The sequence below is a fragment of the Myotis nattereri genome, assembly GCF_964212035.1.
Source record: "Myotis nattereri genome assembly, chromosome: 15".
Classification (NCBI taxonomy): domain Eukaryota; kingdom Metazoa; phylum Chordata; class Mammalia; order Chiroptera; family Vespertilionidae; genus Myotis; species Myotis nattereri.
Genome location: NC_138090.1, coordinates 15,671,106 through 15,689,917, shown reverse-complemented (window position 1 = coordinate 15,689,917; position 18,812 = coordinate 15,671,106). Strand labels below are relative to the sequence as shown.

Below are 18,812 nucleotides of genomic sequence, written 5' to 3'. Positions count from 1 at the left end.
GCAACGAAAATAATTTTATGGTTGGGGTCACCACAACATGAAGAACTGTATTAAAGGGTCGCGGCATTAGGAAGGTTGAGAACCACTGCCTCAGGGGATGTCGGAGAGCTAGTTTCCGCCTGATCCCTGCTGGCCAGGCTGAGGGACCCCACCAGTGCACAAATCTGTGTATTGGGCCTCTAGTATCTAATAAAAGGAAAAAGAAGTAGTGAAAAATCAGCAAGATGCTCACCAGCAATAGTCAAACAAAGAAAATGGTATAATTTCAAGTGATAAACTTAAAAAAAAAATCAGTTGGGAAAGAAAGGGAAAATATTTTGATGTGCCTAAATGCTGCCTTCAACTGTACCCTGAATTGTACAGTGGGTAGAAAAAAGTAGAGAAAACATCTACAATTTCCCCAAATATCTCACAACTTGGAGAGAAACAAACTGAAGGTGGGTTGAGTCAGGAAAGTAATTTCAAAAACAGAAGCCCTATACCTATCACTATTAAACCTCAGAGTTTTATCAGTGACATGGACTAGAAAATCTGCCTGGGTTCAACATTTTAGAAGAAGGTTTACAGGGTAGTAAGATACATTACCAACTAGGTGAAGTCAACCCTGACGAATAACATTTGAGGAAATCTCAGGAGAAGGAGTGGAACCCTTGGCTCTCTAAGACAAAGCACTCAGGACATATACAACAGGATAGAACACATGAAGCTTTTGTGAGAGGAAAGAAAGACAGGTCTCAGATTAAGTAGGAGGAGGTCAATAAGAATTTACCCAACATCTACTAGTGCAAAGATAGATCTCCATAGGGCTTCTCATAATAAGCAGGAACAAGACAAATGAATGAATAAACGAATTTTTTAAAAATATGAAGGAACCTCCTCTTTCAATAATGGCAAACACCCTTCCACTGGAAACAACTTTATAGGCTGGATAAAACAGTAAAAACATCTTTAAAACACTGAGGTCCTAATGAGAGATCATTAGCTGGTCAACCTAAAGGGACTACCAGAACTGTGAAAGGTAAGAGAACAGGAGAGACACCCTGGAGCCCAAAGTCATGAGGATATTTGCCAAACCTGCAAATGTGGATTTTGGTTTTGACAGCTTTGCTGCATGTGAGGTAGGACAGATACCAATATGCTTAGAGCCCATTCAGGGTAATGAATCTAACAAGAGACCTCCCCACATTAAGCCAAGATATCAAAATATTACATGTTAAGAAAGAGGAAAGGGATATTTAAAAAAGAAGACATGCAAAAGAGAGGTGAAAAACCCATCTGGAATAAAATACAACCTCCCCCCCAAAAATGATGTCATTAAAAAGAGACTGTGGAGCTTAGGAGACAAATTGAGGATCAAAATATCATTATAGAACTAATAAGTAACTTAGCACAGGTAGCATAGAATAGACATGACTGAAAATAGAATTAGTGGCATAGGGAAATGGCAGGAAATAATCTTAGTGAATAAAAAGAAAAAGAAAAAATAAGAAAGATAATAGGGAAAGTATAACCAATGTCTCTGGATACAGACTGCAACAGATGGGAGGAAAAACAGATATATAAGAAAAATATGTGCCTTAAAAGATGAAGAAATAGATATATCAACCAAAGGGCACAGTATATTCTAGGAAAAACTGATACAAATTAGTTGATGCTGCATATATCTTGGTTTAGTTGCAGAGTTTAAAAAAATAAAGAAGAAATTAATTAGTTATTCAAGTACAAAAATTAAGTTCTCTATAAACAGAAAAAGTAGGTGAGCCTCAGTCTACTCCCTAACACTTAATCCCAGAAGACAAGAAAGCAATATTTACAAAGTTCTAAAGAAAATGGAATGCTCTGTAGAATATCATATTCAGTCAAGTTGATGTTCAGATATAATCACAACAGTGAAAGAGTCTCAAACATGAAGGAACTCAGAATATGGATTCCATGATCCCATTTACCAATGAAACAAATGACAACTTTATGGTTAAAGTACAGTACTCAGTGCCAGAGGACAATGAACAAAGGTCTACAAATTTCTGATGAAAAAAAAGTATAACCTGAAAATTTTATAGCCAGCTAAAGTATCCTTTCAACTATCCATTTTTCTTGTTTGTTTGTTTTTATGTTTTAACACTGCACCTTGAGTATAAAGGCAACAGGCATCCTCAAGCATGCACAAACATATACTAAGACAACTAAAAACCTTTTATAAGTCTACAAATAAACGTATTCAACTAAAAGAGAAATCAAAATTTAAAAACACAAGAATGGGAAACACTGGTCTAAAAATTTGAGTTGGGCACTGAATTTTTATTCAAATATAGAAGTATAAAGATATGACAATGTAAATGTAGTATTTATGATTTCAAAACAAGATGACAAATGTTACAAACTATGACAAGTAAAGCAATGACCAAAAAATACCAGGTGTGCAAAGGAAACTGAGTAGCTGTGTGTTAATTTTCCTCATATTTTAAGCAGAAAGTCAACCAGTAAAATATAATATAGATATATGAAGTTAAAAAAGAGTAATGGATCTAAACAAAATTGTTTCCTAATCTTTTTTCCTTAAATCAGAGATATATCATTTAAGAACTGTATTCTAATAAAAAAAACATTATTTTCTAAGAATCAGAAATACCCTCAGCTTCACCTATATAATTTTTGGGTTAAATTTTCATATAACAAAGTTGAGTAACATTATATTTAATACTTCTTACCTTTTTCAGACATAATCCCTTTCTTTAAATCTCAGTCTTTCTGTCTCTTTGAGCCTTTCATTCTCTTTCTTTGTCTCTGACTCTTTCCCTTCTCTCTTTTCTTTTATATACACATATTAAATAAATGCTTGGAAACATACTCACAAAATATAAAAGATGACTATTTTTTTAGAGGTGAGTATTTATTAAAATTCTGCTTTCTTCTTTGTAGTTTACTGTTCTTAATTTTAAAAAAAGTTAACATGTATATTTTTTTGTAAAAACAAGAGTCATTCTATACAAGAAAAAAATATATAGGCTTCTAACATTTTTTTGTGAGTATGTTTGTGATTTTCGACAATAGAAAAGGGAAATAGATGCTGAAAGATGCTAAGAGGCCAGAAGAGAAACTTGAGGCATAAAGAAGGGGGAAGAAAATTATAATGGAAGCGTCACATCAAAATATTTTTGCCTATGGTTTCAAATGAAAGTAGCTGTCATTTAGTTTTACTGCATTGTTTATTCTGTTTTCTTTAGATCTAGCCTCTTGGGAAGCTGATGATCCCCTTCTCTTAATGGTACCAGCTTCCCTAATTCTGGCTCTCTCAGATATTTTAATCCTCAAAGTTTTCTGAGCATGTCAGAGGAGGACTCACCAATGACTGCATACATTTGCAGATTAACAGCTTCTGCCATTAGCAAATTGAAAATTCTTTCTCCTATCCCTCTTATAATAGGAGTCTCTTTCTCTTAATAGTACTTGATTCCAATTTGTGCATCTTCCTTATTAATGCATTCTATAAAGCGTTTCTATTTTTCTTGGCTACTTCAGCCTTCTGTTGAGTTTCATGGGTATTAAATGGAACAGCTTATCTGAGAGAACAAAGCAAAGACTCGCCCTTCAACTAATGGAAACACTGATCCTTAATACAGAAGCCAGACATTGGTAGCCAACAACACATGTCAAAGTCTCGTGAGGTCAGAGTGGATACCTGGATGATAATATCACCACAGTGGGTGAGATGAGACCAGGAGAGAGTCCACAGCTCCTAACTTATAGACCTGACATGGGGATCCTCCAGAATGTGACCCAAACTTTCAATATAAACATTTTAGATCCACCAGGGATATACTAGACCAGTGATCGGCAAGCTCATTAGTCAACAGAGCCAATTATCAACAGTACGATTGAAATTTCTTTTGAGAGCCAAATTTTTTAAACTTAAACTATATAGGTAGGTACATTGTTATTAACTTAATTAGGGTACTCCTCAGGCTTAGGAAGAGCCACACTTAAGGGGTCAAAGAGCCACATGAGGCTCGCGAGCTGCAGTTTGCCGACCACGGTACTAGACCTTGCTAGGTAGGAGTCTAATCAGAACCATCACAAGATACTTTAGACCAGAGGGCCAGCTAGTTGTCAAGAACCCCTACTATGCAATTCCTTTAGACTACTTGTTACTTGAATTGAGTTAGTTTTGCACCAAGTAATAAAAAGTGCCCCCAACTCAATATTTTGCAAAATCTTTGGGTTCTTTTATGTCCACGGCATCTAGTCACTGCATTCAATAGCCTGTTAATAATAAGCAGCATGCCCATATCTAATTACAAAACGAATATATAGAGGCATTCTTATTCAAGGAAGCACCACTATTTTTGCTATTAATGAACAATTAAAATAGTTGACAGAATGAGCCACATGCAGTCTGGATATTTTAAGCATTTTCTATATAAATTAAGATATATAAAATGACAAACACTAGTCTATATATTATATGAAAGAACTTTTTATATTGTAGGAGAGAATGTTTCTATGACAAATCCAACACCTTCATTTTGAAAGTCCAACTATCTGCTTAAAAACATCAAAACTTTCATTTAAGTTGCCATGGGGCAGACAGAGCTATGTGCAATTTCAGAAGCATTTGGAGAGATGGGGTATGCACACTGTATTTAACTTTCAAAACACGGCGAGTAGAGTAAGCTCAACACTACACAAAGGGCTCAGACTTCCTGGGATAAACACATGGGATTCAGGGTTGGTGTAAGTGGTAGAAAAAGGAAACTGAAGATTACAAAATTCAGTCACATTTCGAAATTTTCTGCTACAATAATTCACTTTATGTAGAATTAATGTGTCTGGTTGAACGTTTGTGCTGTAATTTACTTATAATTAACATTTTATGGTGAACAGATTTCACCATCTCCTTCATGCTGTGAACTCTAAGCCATAGGTCAAAAATAGAGATGAAACAGAGAAGAACAAAATATTCTCACTGAAATATTAATGAGATTTTAATTTACTGCTTTAAAAACACATCTTTCATCATTGTCTGTATATAAAAATCACCATTTTGTTCTAATTGTTTAATCACATTAAAAATGTAATGAACTCTTCTTGTTGGCAGAAGGACACTAAAAAGTCTAAGGCACACAGGAAATCCCAGTTAAGTAGAACATGTTTCCAACTTCTGGTGCTGGAAATATTGTCATATGAAGAGGCAGCAGTTGAATCCAGCATATCTAAGAATCTATCCTCAATTAACTATTGTTTGCTGCCCATCACAGTACTGAGCCCTATCAAAATTCTTGACTTATAGAATCCATGAGCAAAATCAAATCGTTGTCTTACATAATTGCATTTTGGGATGGTTTGTAAGACAACAATAGAAACCTGGAACATCCTACGAGACCATAATATGCTACCACGCCTTTGCTACTGTCTCAGATATCTGTTCCTTTTATTATAGAGAGAAAAATCCTTATTCAACCAGAATATTTTTTAAAGATGACATGAAGACTGGAGGTTCTTTGAAGCAAACTCAGCAGACTTAATAAAACTAGTAGGAGTTTTGAACCTGATAGCAATCCCAATGGAATAAATACCGCATGAGGATTTCATGTATGTTCTTTGAATTCCTGAAAACAGTAATGGGACCATTAGACCTAACAAATTCAGCCGTTTCTCCAGAAATTTTACTCAGGTTAGTTACCAATTACTCTTTCTCTTCACTTTCACAGCCAAACTTCTCAAAAGAGCAATTTACACATTTCTCAATTCCTTCACTTCCTATTCATTCCTCATCCCACTCAAAGCTTCACAATTACCGTTTCCTTTCCCAAGGAATGTCACTCCCTCCACCGAAAGTGGGGGTTGTGCCTGGGAAGTGACTACAAACACAGGAGAATAAATATATCCGGTTTGCATAAGTAACATCCTATCCTTTCAGCCACAAATCTTCTATAATGTTATGCAAATATTCAAGACTTTTCTATCATTTATGATAACAATGCTGGAGAAGATAGGATATTAAAGCATAAGGCAGTTAAAAAAAAAAAAAACTGCTTTAGAAAACTAACCTGGGCCTTGATTTATCTTTGCCAAGGTCAGACCAAATGATAATTAGATCTTTTATGCCCAGAACATGCCCCTTATTTTTTTTTAATGATTTTCAAATGGTTGCTTATCATTACAAATTCCGACCCGACTGTCTTTTTTAAACCATTATGCATTGTTTGGTGTCCATTCCAGATGGGGTAGCTCATAAAATTAGAGCATGGCCTCGTGACAGGAAACAAGATCCACACGGCCTGGCTTTTGTGTCAGCTAACATTCGCTTTGGGGACAAAGGTGAATGCGTTAGTCCACAAAAATGGCACCTCTGATCCGAGAAGCCCAAACACTTCCCAGAAAACTTGGCAATTGTACTCTTAGGGGAGAATTTCTCAGGAGAATGGAAAAGATAATTCTTCCAGTTCATTCACGCATCAAAGGAACATGCAAAGTGGTGGGTAGAAGATACAGACCCAGGTGGCTACATAAGTGCACACACATGATGGTTCTACGTAGTGATTCTTCCCGCTCCATATTTGTTTTTGTTGCCCAAATCAACTCAACCACATTCCATGGAAAGAAAGGTGACTCTAAAGAGATACCTAGGACGTCCATGAAGAAGCCAGTATAACCTGACAGCTCAATGAAGACATTTCATTCCCTTTACTTTCTAACAAGCTCCAAACCCATTCAAAGGACTTATTAGAATTTCAAATGAAAAACTGAATACTATGAGCATTGTAAATCAGCTGTAAACAGCTTTTAAAACTGTGTCAGGAGAAAATACACATGTAATTTTCTTCTTCTTTTTTTTAATATTGCATTTCCCCCCTTCCAACGTTTGCTGGTTAAGAAGCAGGCACCAATTCATTTTTACAGAGGGCATCTGTTTGGTCTGGGGAGACGTGAGGGGACTCAGGTGGGGAAATCCTTTGGCCTGGGTTGGCAGGGGCTCCCAGTATTTCTCTCCCTGTAGCACATGCTCTACCACAGAGTCACCTTCATGAAGCACTGACAGTGCACTGCTTCATTTTCATTCTTCATGTTTCTTAGAAACTGAAGTAAGAGCATCACTTACCTGGACAAAACTGCTAGTCAGACTCCGCCAGCCCAGGAAACCGTACTGCTGTCTTCCAATAGTCCGGACAAGACGGGGTGCTGGAGGCGCTCTCCCTCTTATGGGGGAAGCGAGAGGCAGCGTTCTTTCCAAGTCAGGAGCCTTTTGCCTCTTTTGCTAGGATGTCCCACCGCCTTCCATACGTTCACTTCCCTGAGAACAGGGCAGGGTTATGACACAGGGACACTTTATACTTGTTCCTCGTTTTCCTTTTCAAGTCCCTAAAAAGAAAAGGGGGAAAAAAGAGTTTGCTCAATTTTTCAAGTTCTTAAAGTAGCTGGAGACTAAAATTAATTTCCAAATTGAAGCGATTCCTTCCCTCCCTCCCTCCCTCTCTCTTTCCTTCCTTCCTTCCTCTTTTCCTCGCTCCCTCCCTCCCTTCCTTCCATCTCTTGCAGCACAGGAGAGTCCATGTGGTTCCACAGGCTACCTTCCATATGACACAAAGCAAAAAGATAAAGACAAACCGAAGTGTCACAGGGGCTACATCCTTAGAAAACATCCAAGACAATGGATCTCCTTGGAAAATGTTACTTCCTTGGCACAGAACACTTACCGCTAAAGACTGAAAATAGGACAACAAAGACTGGGGCAAAAGGAGGTTTACAGTTGTTCGTATGGAAAATAATACAATAGTTAGAGTAGTTAACAAATAATAATACAAGAATAAATTCTGTTTCACATACTCACAATTGTAAACCTACTCCGTGTTCTGACAGAAAAGACCACAGCTAGTTATGGTGAAAAGCAGGTTCTACTCAAAAAGTCACAACCTTTTATCTCTTCTATTCAGGTTCTAAAAGTAACTGCCTGGACATCAAAATGAAAATGACAACTTCAAAATGAGTGAAGAGCTGCCCCCAGGCCTAGCGAGTGGGAGCCAGATGTCCTTCCACCTTCTATCTGGATGGAAAGACTGACTCGAGCCGCTTTTGGTCATTTATTTATTTAACAAAGAATTACTTAGCATCAACTGCTGAAAATCAAATGCATACACGCTTTAGAAATATTTTTTTAATTGATTTCAGAGAGAAAGGGAGAGGGAGAGAGAGAGAAACATCAATGATGAGAGAGAATTACTGACTGACTGCCTCCTGCACGCCCCCATTGGGGAGTGAGCCCACAACTGGGCATGTGTTCATAGGTTGATGCCCAACCACTGAGCCAGTTGGCCTGGCTCAAATGCATACACTTTAAGTAGTGATATTTCTCTGCCTACCTCCCCTTTAAGTGAGGAGCAGGGGGAGGTCACTGGGATTAGGGAGAGGGAGGCGACTTAAGGTGACAAAGATTGTGGAGTCACTGAATACATTTAGCCTCTGTTTTTTTGTTAATTAATTAGTAATTACCTTTCAGGCAAAAGTGCTTGAATGGTCACTCAGAAGGTTGCCGGTAAGTTCCCTTCAGCATGGTGAAGGATCCTGGGCTCTAGGATCAGACAGACTAGAGAGGAAGGGACTCCACGATTGCTTTAGGTTAGAGATGGAGGAGGGACTACCACAGATGGCGGGGGCTGAACCCCCTGTTTCTGAGCAGAATGGAAGACCCACCACTCTTCCCTGCACCTTCTCTCTACAGCTAATACGTAGGGTTTTTATTGAAGACACTGGCAGTTTTCTCCCAAGGGGTAGCAGCTCCCTTGAAACCAGCCTGGTGGGTCAGAGGTAATGAGAAATGCCAGTGGGAGTGGAAACCCTGAGCTCAGGGATGGAGACAATGAGGCCCGGCCTTTCCTTTCAGGGAACGTTCCCCCACCAGGCACCTGGCTTTGATTGCATTGTGGGAGCTGGAAAGTTTCCTTCCATGGGGATCTGCTACTTATTAGCAGAATGACCTTGGGCGAGCTACTTAACCTCTCTGAACCGCATTCAGTCACCTATAAAATGAGGGAGTAATACCTGCTTCATGGTGATGTCTACACGAGATGAAGCAGGGGAAGTTCTTAGCACACAGCCTAGTGCAGAGGAGAGGAGTCTGGCGGGCTGTATTTTCCCTCCATCCCGGCTCCTCCTGGGAAGACTGTGACACCAGCTAAAGAAGGGGGCATGAAGCTCGGTGGTTTAAAAGGTTTTCCTGTTACTTTCTATGGGCTTCACAGAAAAGTGCCTGTGTCATCACAACCCCGTGACTATTCTGGTGATCACGGTCGCTGTTCACTTTTCTGTCCCCTCTTTAGCCAGCTAAATAATTCTGTCTGTCCTTAAAGAAATCTCTCTTTCTCTTTCTGAATCCCCTTTCTTTCGTTATTTCTCCTTTTTTCTTTTTCTCTTTTCCTTTTAGATATACACGTGTTTCAGCCCCGCAGTGGTTACCTGCTATGTAAGAAATCCAAGGAGAATTCTTGGACCTGAGCTTCAAGCTTCTCCTCTGACTCCTGGTTTTAGCCTTAAGTCACCTCCCTCTCCCTAATTCCAGTGACCTCCCCCTACTCCTCACCCGCAATCTTTATCTCACTTTTGTTATGTTATTTTCCCTCTTTGTTAAAAACTATTTAAACCATTTCCTATAGGTGCTCTGTAAACTCTCTTTTCCCTGCTTTAAACAATTAAGGAACCAACATAATTGAAACATGTCAATAAAGCTTTATATTAGTAGCAACGGAAACCTGCCTACAATGACAAGGAGAATAAATATCCCAGTCTACACTGTTCTAACTGATTTGCTTATTAGGAAGCTCATTTGCCTAATTACTGCAGCTAATAAAACAAACTCATCCATGGGCGTTAGTAACATTTACACTCTTTCTATCACACTTATGTACCTGTTGATGGGTACCAGTAAGCTAGGAGAAATGAAAGGATGAACACACATTTAAGATATATCAATTTAATTCCCCCAAACAAGATCAGAAAAACCACAAAAAGTTAATTTTATTTTAAATGTGGAAAAGCTTGTGGAGTCTCTGAATAGATTGAGCCTCTGTTTTTTTTTTTTTTCAATTAAACTGTTTTTTTGAGATAAACATCAATTCACTTGCAGTTGAGAAAAAAATACAGAGAGATGCATGAACCCTTTACCTAGTTTCCTCCGATGATACCATCATCTAAAACTACGATGCATGACATTATATCAACCAGGATATTGACAACGATATAGTCACGATACACATTTCCATCACCACAAGGAACTCTCCTGCTGCCCTTTTTATAGCCACGCCCACTTTCCTCCCATGCCCACTCCCTACTTCATCCTTGGAAACTACTAGTCTATCCTCTTTTTCTTAAGTCTGTGAATTCAAGAATGCTATGTAAATAAAATCATAAAGTGTGTTATATTTTGGAATTGGCTTTTTTTACTCAGCATAATTCTCTGGTGATTGGTTCTGGCTATTCTTTTTTATTGCTGGGTAGAACCTCATGGTATGGATGTACCACAGCTGTTTAAACATTTACCCACTGAGGGACATCTGACTTACTTCCAGTTTTTTGCTATCTACACTAATAAAAGAGAAACATGGTAATTGGCGTACGACCGCTACCCTTTTCATTGGCTAATCAGCGAGATATGCAAATTAACTGTCAGCCAAGATGGCGGCTGGCAGCCAGGCAGCTTGAAACTAACATGAGGCTTGCTTGCCTCAGTGACTGAGGATCGTTGGAGGAAACCAACGTTCCCCGCCTGCGGCTGCAGGCCTCTGAGCTGGCAGTTTAAGAAACTCTGTAACAAATACCGCTGGACTTCAGCCAGCAGATTCGCAACATTGTAAGCAAAGGCCAGAAACCTACTTTCAGCCGGAGGCCTAAGAGCTGGAGCCAAGCCTCAAGGTAAAGCTGGCCCAGAATAAAAAAAAAAAAAAGGAAAAAAGGAGCAGTTGGGAACTTCAGTCACTCCCAGCCTGAAAACAGCCCTCAGCCCCTCACCCAGACTGGCCAGGCACCCCAGTGGGGACCCCCACCCTGATCCAGGACACCCTTCAGGGCAAACCAGCCGGCCCCACCCATGCACCAGGCCTCTACCCTATATAGTAAAAGGGTAATATGCCTCCCGGCACCGGGATCAGTGGAGCCGCGAGGCCTCCCGGCACTGGGATCAGCGTGACAGGGGGCAGCGCCCAAACCCCCTGATCGCCCTGCGGCTCTGTGTCTGACAGGGGGCGGGGCCCAACCCCCTGAGCAGCCCTGCTCTGTGCCTGATAGGGGGGAGCTCCCCAACCCTCCCCTCCCCACAGGCCCTGCTCTGTGTGTGATGGGGTAGAGCCATAACCTCCCCATTGGCTCTGCCCTGAGTGTGAGAGTGATGGCGCCCCAACCCCCTGATCGGCCCTGCTCTGTGGGTGATAGAGGGCGGTGCCCCAACCCCCTGATGGGCCCTGCTCTGTGTGTGATGGGGGCAGCGCCCCAACCCCGATTGGCCCTGCTCTGTGCGTGACAGGGGATGGCACCGCAACCTCCCCATCGACCCTGCCTTGAGTGTGAGAGGGGACGGTGCCTCAACCCCCCAATTGGCCATACCCTGAGCGTGACTGAGGGTGGCATCACAACCTCCAATCTGCCCTGCTCTGTGCATGACAGGGCGGCACCCCAACTCCCCAATCGGCCCTGCTCTGAGCCCGACCAGGGGCTGCACCTAGGGATTGGGCCTGCCCTCTGCAACCTGGGAGCAGGCCTAAGCCAGCAGGTCGTTATCTCCCTAGGGGTCCCAGACTGCGAGAGGGCACAGGCCGGGCTGAGGGACCCCCCCCTCCCCCCCTCCCCCCCCTCCCCCCCCGAGTGCACAAATTTTTGTGCACCGGGCCTCTAGTTATAAATAAAGTTGTTATAGACAATCATGTAGAGGTTGTCTGTATGACATAAGTTTTCATTTCTCTGGAAAACATGTTCCGAAGTACAACCAAACTCTTTTCTAGAGCAGTTGTATCATTTTATATTGCTACCAGCAATGTATGAGTGATTGGATTTCTCTGCATCCTTGCCAGCATTTAGTGTTGTCACTATTTTTTATTTTACCCAATCTCATGGGTATGTGATGATATTTCATTATGGTTTTAACTTGTATTTCCCAAATTGCTAATGATATGGAACATCTATCCATGTACTCACTTGCCATGTGCATATCATATATGGTAAATGTCTCTTCATGTCATTTGCCCATTTTCAACTTGAATTGTTTGCTTTTCTTACTGTTGAGTTTTAAGAGTTCTTATATTGTCTAGAAACTTAGTCCCTTGTTGGATATGTGCTTTGCAATTTTTTTTCTCCAAGTCTGCAACTTGCCTTTTAGTTCTCCTAAAAAGACCTTTCACAGAGCAAGAATTTTTAATTTTGTTGAACCAATTTATCAAGTATTCCTTATATGGCTTGGGCTTTGAGGTCAAGTCTACAAAATCTTTGCATAGCCCTAGATTCTGAAAGTTTTCTCCTATTTTTTTCCTAAAAGTTTTATGATTTTTATTTAACTCTAAGATCTACTTTGAGTTAATTTTTGTAAATGGTGTGAATTTAGATTGAAGTACATTTCTGTTTGTCCGTGGATATCCAATTGTACCAGCAAAGTTTGCTGCAAGGCTATCTTTCCTCCATTGAATTACTTTTATATCTTTGTCAAAAATCATTTGGACATATTTTGTGTGGGTCTATTTCTGGTTCTCTATTCTTCTCCATTGATCTGTGTGACAATACCACACAGCATTGATTCCTGTAGCCATATAAGAAGTCTTTAAAATTGGGCAGATTGATTTCCCCCCACTGTACTCTTCTTTTTCAAAAACAATTTTAGCTATTCTAGTTCCTTTGAATTTCCACGTAAATTTTTAAATATTCTAGCCTATATTTATAAAAAAAAATCTTGCTGGGATTTCTATAGGAATTACATTGACCCTATATTTCTAAGGAGAATTGACATCTTTACTGTGTTGAGTTTTAAAAACTATGAACATAGTTATTTCTCTCCATTTGTTTAGATATTCTTTGATTTCTCTCATTGGCATTTTGTAGTTTTCAACATACACATGCTATATCTACAGATTTACACCTAAGCATTCATTTTATAGCTAGTATAAGTGGAAGTTATTTTTAATTTTGATTTCCATGTACTTATTGCTAATATATAGAAATACAATTGATTTTTGCATGTTTAGCTTGTGTTCAGTTTTTATCATAAATGTGTATTGAATTTTGTCATTGTTTCCTCTTTATAATGGGATTATTCTTATATATATATATATATATATATATATATATATATATATATATATATTACTGATTTTTTACAGAGAGGAAGCGCGAGGGATAGAGAGTTAGAAACATCGATGAGAGAGAAACATCGATCAGCTGCCTCCTGCACATCTCCTACTGGGGATGTGCCCACAACCCAGGTACATGCCCTTGACCGGAATCGAACCTGGGACCTTTCAGTCCGCAGGCCGACGCTCTATCCACTGAGCCAAACCGATTTCAGCGGGATTATTCTTCTTTAGCCCTTTTATATGGTGGATGACATTGTTTGATTTCTGAATGTTTAACCAACTTTGCACTCCTTATACTTAACCCTGCTTGGTCACAGTATATAATTCTTTTTACATATTTCTGAATTGTATTCACTAACAATTTGTTTAAATTTTTTGCTTCCGTGTTCATGAGGGATACTGGCCTGTAGTTTTCCCAGAGCTGTCTTAGTCTGGTCTTGGTATCAGGGTAATAGTAACTTCATAATACAAACTGGGAAGGGTTTCCTCTTTTTCTTCCTCCTGGGTGAAACTGAGTAGAATTGGTGGGAATTCATTAAATATTTGATAGAATTCTCCAGTGAAACCATTGGGCCAGGAACTTTTCTGTTTCTCCAAATCTCCTTCCAGCTCTTACTTCCCCACCTCCTTCCATATCTGCGCAAGGCCAGTCGCCTATAGTACATTCCTTATTCCGTACCATGGCTAGTGTCTGCTTCCCTGTGAGTCCTGACTGATATCTTAAAACATTTGTGATTAAGCTGATATAATAATCGTAGTTAATACTGACGGAGCACTTAAAACATATCGAGTACCTGCCATGCACTTCCCTGTGTTATTTCCTGTAAGCAACCCCATAAGGAAGGCTATCTTGTCACCCCAATCATGCAGAAAAGGAAACGGAAGTACCAAGAAGTTAAGGATTCTGTAAATGGACCCACAGTCAGGATCAGAGGCAAGATGGGAAGCAAACTCTCAGCCGTCTGCTCTACTGAAGTTCTTCAACTCATTTCATTCTCAGACATCTAGTCTCTGTTTCAGAAGTCCAGGGCAGACAGTGCTGAGAGAAAGCAGATACCTGAGTCTGAGTTGCATCCATAGCTTCCAGTATAGCCTGTGCTTTTCTTTTCTTTGTTTAAATCCTCACCTGAGGATATATTTTCCCTTTGATTTTTAGAGGGAGTGGAAGGGAGGGGGAAGGGAGAGAGAGAAACATTGATGTGAGAGGGACACCTCCATTGGTTGCCTCCCGCACTCACCCTGATGAGGCCGAGGATTGAGCCTGCAACCGAGGTACATGCCCTTGACTGGAAGCAAAACCACAGCCCTTCAATGCAAGGGCCAGCACTCTAGTCACCAAGCCAAACCGGCAAGGGCTGTGCTTTTCTTTTTGTTTGCTTTCTCTTCACACCCACCTCTTTTCCTTGTTTTGTTTTATATTTGTTGTTGTTGTTTTTTTCTTTTCTCTGCCAATGAGGATTCGTACTGTGGACTTCTCCATCTAAATGCCCCCTCCACCTCCATATCACCTTTTACTAGTGTAGAGTTGGAAAGTAAGCAATACCAACTGATGTGTCTCCTTCCAGATGTGTTGGCCCCTATGTAAGTAAAACACAGACAGAAGGACAGGGACAAGCACAGGTTGGGGCAGGCGGCAGCTGGACGTTGCAGCATGCTAAACAGAAGGCATGTCCCTCAGAGCAAGAGCAAATGGGGACATGTCAGGGCCAGTAAATATAAACCTTAAAAAACAGGAGAAAATCGTGCAGTTACTCTGAGAAATCACCTCTTCTGTTCAGGTTTTTCTTTGCTCAGTTTGGGGTGAATCTATTTATTTACTAAAATGTCTGCCATGCCTTAAGAAACAGTATGAATGCCTTGAAATAAACAATACTTTGGATGCAGAAATGAACATTTAAGCAGATGCAGCTCAGATTCATTCCATTTTGTGTGTGTGTGTGTGTGTGTGTGTGTATTTTTTCTTTTCCCTGAGTGCCTTTGCTTGGTAAAAGCCATCAAATATCAGTGGGAATTATTACTAATTTTTTGAACAGCCCTGGAGAATTAATGAGAGAGAGAGAGAGTAAGAGAAAAGAAATAAGAGAAAGAGAGAGAAAGAGAGAGAGAGGTTAAGCTCAAAGGCAGAGAGAGCGAAATGGACCAGATTATACAAAATTAAAAAGCAAATACGAGCAGACAATTTGTGCCGAGTGATTGCAAGCAATTACAGTCCGGCTTTTCTAGAGGAAGATGGGGGGGAGGGGGTTATTTCAGCTTAAAAGGAGACTTTATTCATTCCTGATCAGCATCTCCTACTATTCTCTCTTTTATTCTTGGATATCAATTTTTTTAAAAATCAGCTTTCAGATGTTCCATGTCCACCCCTGCGAATCCACCCCTGGGCAGGCAGTGAGAATTTAAGCTTCCAATCGATTCTTTCTATAGCCCTGAAAACCAATTTGTTCATAAAGAATAAAATAAGAAGGGGGAGGGGGAGTACAACAAGAGCATGTGTTGCTTTTAGAGGAGGGCTTCAATTTTACTATAATTGTCTAAAGACGGAGCTGCTTTGATCTGAAGAATTATTATTGTGCCTCAAATGCCGGCTGCTAATGTCACAGCTGTGCTGAGGCTCAGTCACACCGAGAGGTTAGGGACCAACTTAGTCCCTGACCTCGCTCCCTCTCTCCTTATCTTTCCTTTGTCCCCCGGAAAAGTTTGCTTTCCTGGCATGTCCCTCGACCATCATCAACAGTCACTATCTGTTGGTGTAATTCAGCTTCCCTCGAAGGCGGGCACATCATGGCAGGGGCATACTGGGGAGATGCGGGGGTTGGGCAGGAGTGGGGGCCCTCACCTTCAAAGGGAGAGGCAGGGCTGGCCTGGCTACTAGATCAGGGGACCCAGCTGCCCTGGGCCTCTGAGCCCGGGCAAGTGCAGTGCACAGAGGGCTCCAGTGCCTGTGAGAAACACAGACCCACTCACCGCATTTCTCCATTTCTCTGATTTCAGTTCTCTGAGTTAATAGTTATTTTCCCTTTCTTCAGCTTATGCTGCGCCGAAGCAAAGGGCAGCTCAAGAAGCAGAATTAAACCATTTTCTCTCAGAAGAAAAAGGGCTAAAAAACGATATTAGGGTCTGAGAGCTGAGCCATCTTCAACTTTGGTGTTTTCCTTCCTGTGGCAAAGGGACAGAGCCAGAGGCCTCTTCTTCCACGTCACTCTCCTGGTGGGCTGGGCAGGAGGGGCTTAGGACTGCAGGAACTGCCCCCGCCACCCCCATCTCACTCCTTCTCCTCTCGGAAGCTACCTTGACTGTTTCTGCCAGGCACCTGAGGTTTCAATGGAAGCTGGAACCCTGGTGGGGTCCTTCTCCTCTGTTCCTTCTCTGGCTCCTGCTGCCTATAGCATCCTCCAGCCTCCCTAGCTTGGCATTCAAGGCTCTATAGATAAGCTGTCCACATACCTCACTACAGCCACTACCTTGCTCAGTGCTGCCACCCCAGGTGACAAACCTACCCCTGTTCCCAAATACTCTGGCGGGTTCTCGCCTCTGGACCTTTGCTATGCCTTTTCCTGGCCTGGAGAACAACCTCTCCCTTCTCCAGCCCTGTTCTCCTTTGGATTTTTGGCCTGGCCCATGTGGCTCAGTGGTTGAACAATGACCTATGAACCAGGAGGTCATGGTTTTGGCTCCACGTCTAGCCCAAAGCACAAATGAGATAAATAAGAAAATTACTCCAAATGCTCTGTGAAACAAGGTTTCTGGGACACAGCAACCTCCATGGCCTGGACTGTAGTCTGAGGCCATGACCATCGGGAGAGGGCAGACTGGAGGACAGACCCTAGTCCTGGCCGCCAAGCCAGAATTTTTTAGACTGAAGGAATGCACAGAGCCTTTAGAAGAAAAGGTAGTAAAACACAAGAATGTTCATGAACCCTGAAGATCCCCATTTGAAACACACTGCTTTGAGAAACAAACCCAGAAACATGAAAATACAAACATAATTGTAGCTCTACAAAGCATTACATCCAAATTCCTCCCCCTTCCAAAAAAATCATTCTGTCTAGCCTGAGCTTCCCTGGTTTAAAAAATGCCTCCAGAAGACTTTCATCAGCTGTGCCAGTTACTAACTTCCCTGTGCCCTTGTTTCCTCACTTGTAAAAGGAAGAGAAACAAAAGTACCCACCTTCACATGTTACTGGAGGGGTGAAATGAGGAACTGCGCATGCACACAAAGTGCTTAGGTGTTTCCTGGCACACTGTCAGCTCTCCACCACCAGAGCATTTATCAAACAAATTCCTCTAGGCACTGTCTCCTTACTAGAAGACCCAGAGAGCGAATACTGAATTCTCCATTCCCTCCTCTGTTCCAGGAAGTCTGATATCCTGGGGTTCCCAGGGGGTGGAAAGGGGGATGCTCAGGAGACTGAGGCTTTGGTGAGGCCTGAGTTGCAACCACAGGAAGCACTAAGGCAGAAAGCAAGGAGCAAATCATGAGCTTTGAACTGCTGTTCAAGGTGACAAGAGTCGGACCTGACAGGTACAGAACAACTGGCCAGATGCCCTACGGATGGGACAAAGAAGGGCAGGCTTCACTGCAAGGGCGTCTGAGGAGGATGTAGGTGAAGAGGATGAAGAACAAGGAATGGCCGCCGAGGAATGATGGTTATACTTCAGTAAGCCAGGGGAATAAATGGCAGGAGTCAGGCTAGGGGAAGACCTACGGGGGTTCAAAGAGATCTAGAGAACAATATTAGAGCAAATGTAAGAGGAAGAATGAGGAAGCATGACGTCTCCAGAGGACTTCTCTCTCTGACTTTGTAGCCACTTTCACTAACTGCCCAGTACTTTCAGGTGCTGGAAGGGGCCAGAGAAACCCTATGCAGATCTCTAAGGCCATAATTCTCCCTTCGTACATGGAAATGGGCTTGAACAGAAACAGAGAAGCTGTAAGTAAAAATAAACAAAATTTAGGTAGTGGGGAAGTGTTCAAGGGGAAATGATGCTTGCAATGCACTTAGAAATACGATTTTAAAAAGGTGAACTGATGGATGGGTAGAGGGATGAATAGATGGGCAGACTGATAAAGCAAGTGTATTCCAATGATAACAGCTGAATGTAGGTGGTGAGTGGTCACTGTAAACCTTTTTTTTCAACTTTCCCATGTGTTTGCAAATTTTCATAATAAAAAATTGAAACAAAAATTAGGCACAGTAGCCAAGGTAATCAACATATGTCCTTACGGGCCCAAGACAAGTTGTCCCAAAAGGGCAGTTGGCAGCATGATGAAAGGGTAGATTTTCATCAACTCCCCCACCTTGCCTTTCAGCCCCTTCAGTGCTGTCTGAACTTCTTCCAGAGCTGGACAACAACCTGCTCAGAATGTTGCTTGCAAAGTTTAAGCTATGAGCCTGTTCTGTATTTTATCAGATCACTCCTGATGAGTGATACAAGTCTTTAAAATCTTCAGAAGTGGAATGTGGGATGTTAGGTGGTACTTCAGTTGAG

The 18,812-nt window shown here is 41.4% G+C and overlaps 1 long non-coding RNA gene across 1 annotated transcript in view; it reads right to left on the bottom strand.

Moving 5' to 3' along the window:
- Positions 1 to 6,835: 6,835 nt before the first annotated feature.
- Positions 6,836 to 18,812, bottom strand: part of LOC308530961 — a 628,987-nt gene continuing 617,010 nt past the window's right edge. The window contains exon 8 of the long non-coding RNA XR_013996880.1: positions 6,836 to 7,359. This is a non-coding gene — a long non-coding RNA (uncharacterized lncRNA). The remainder of the gene's footprint in view (positions 7,360 to 18,812) is intronic.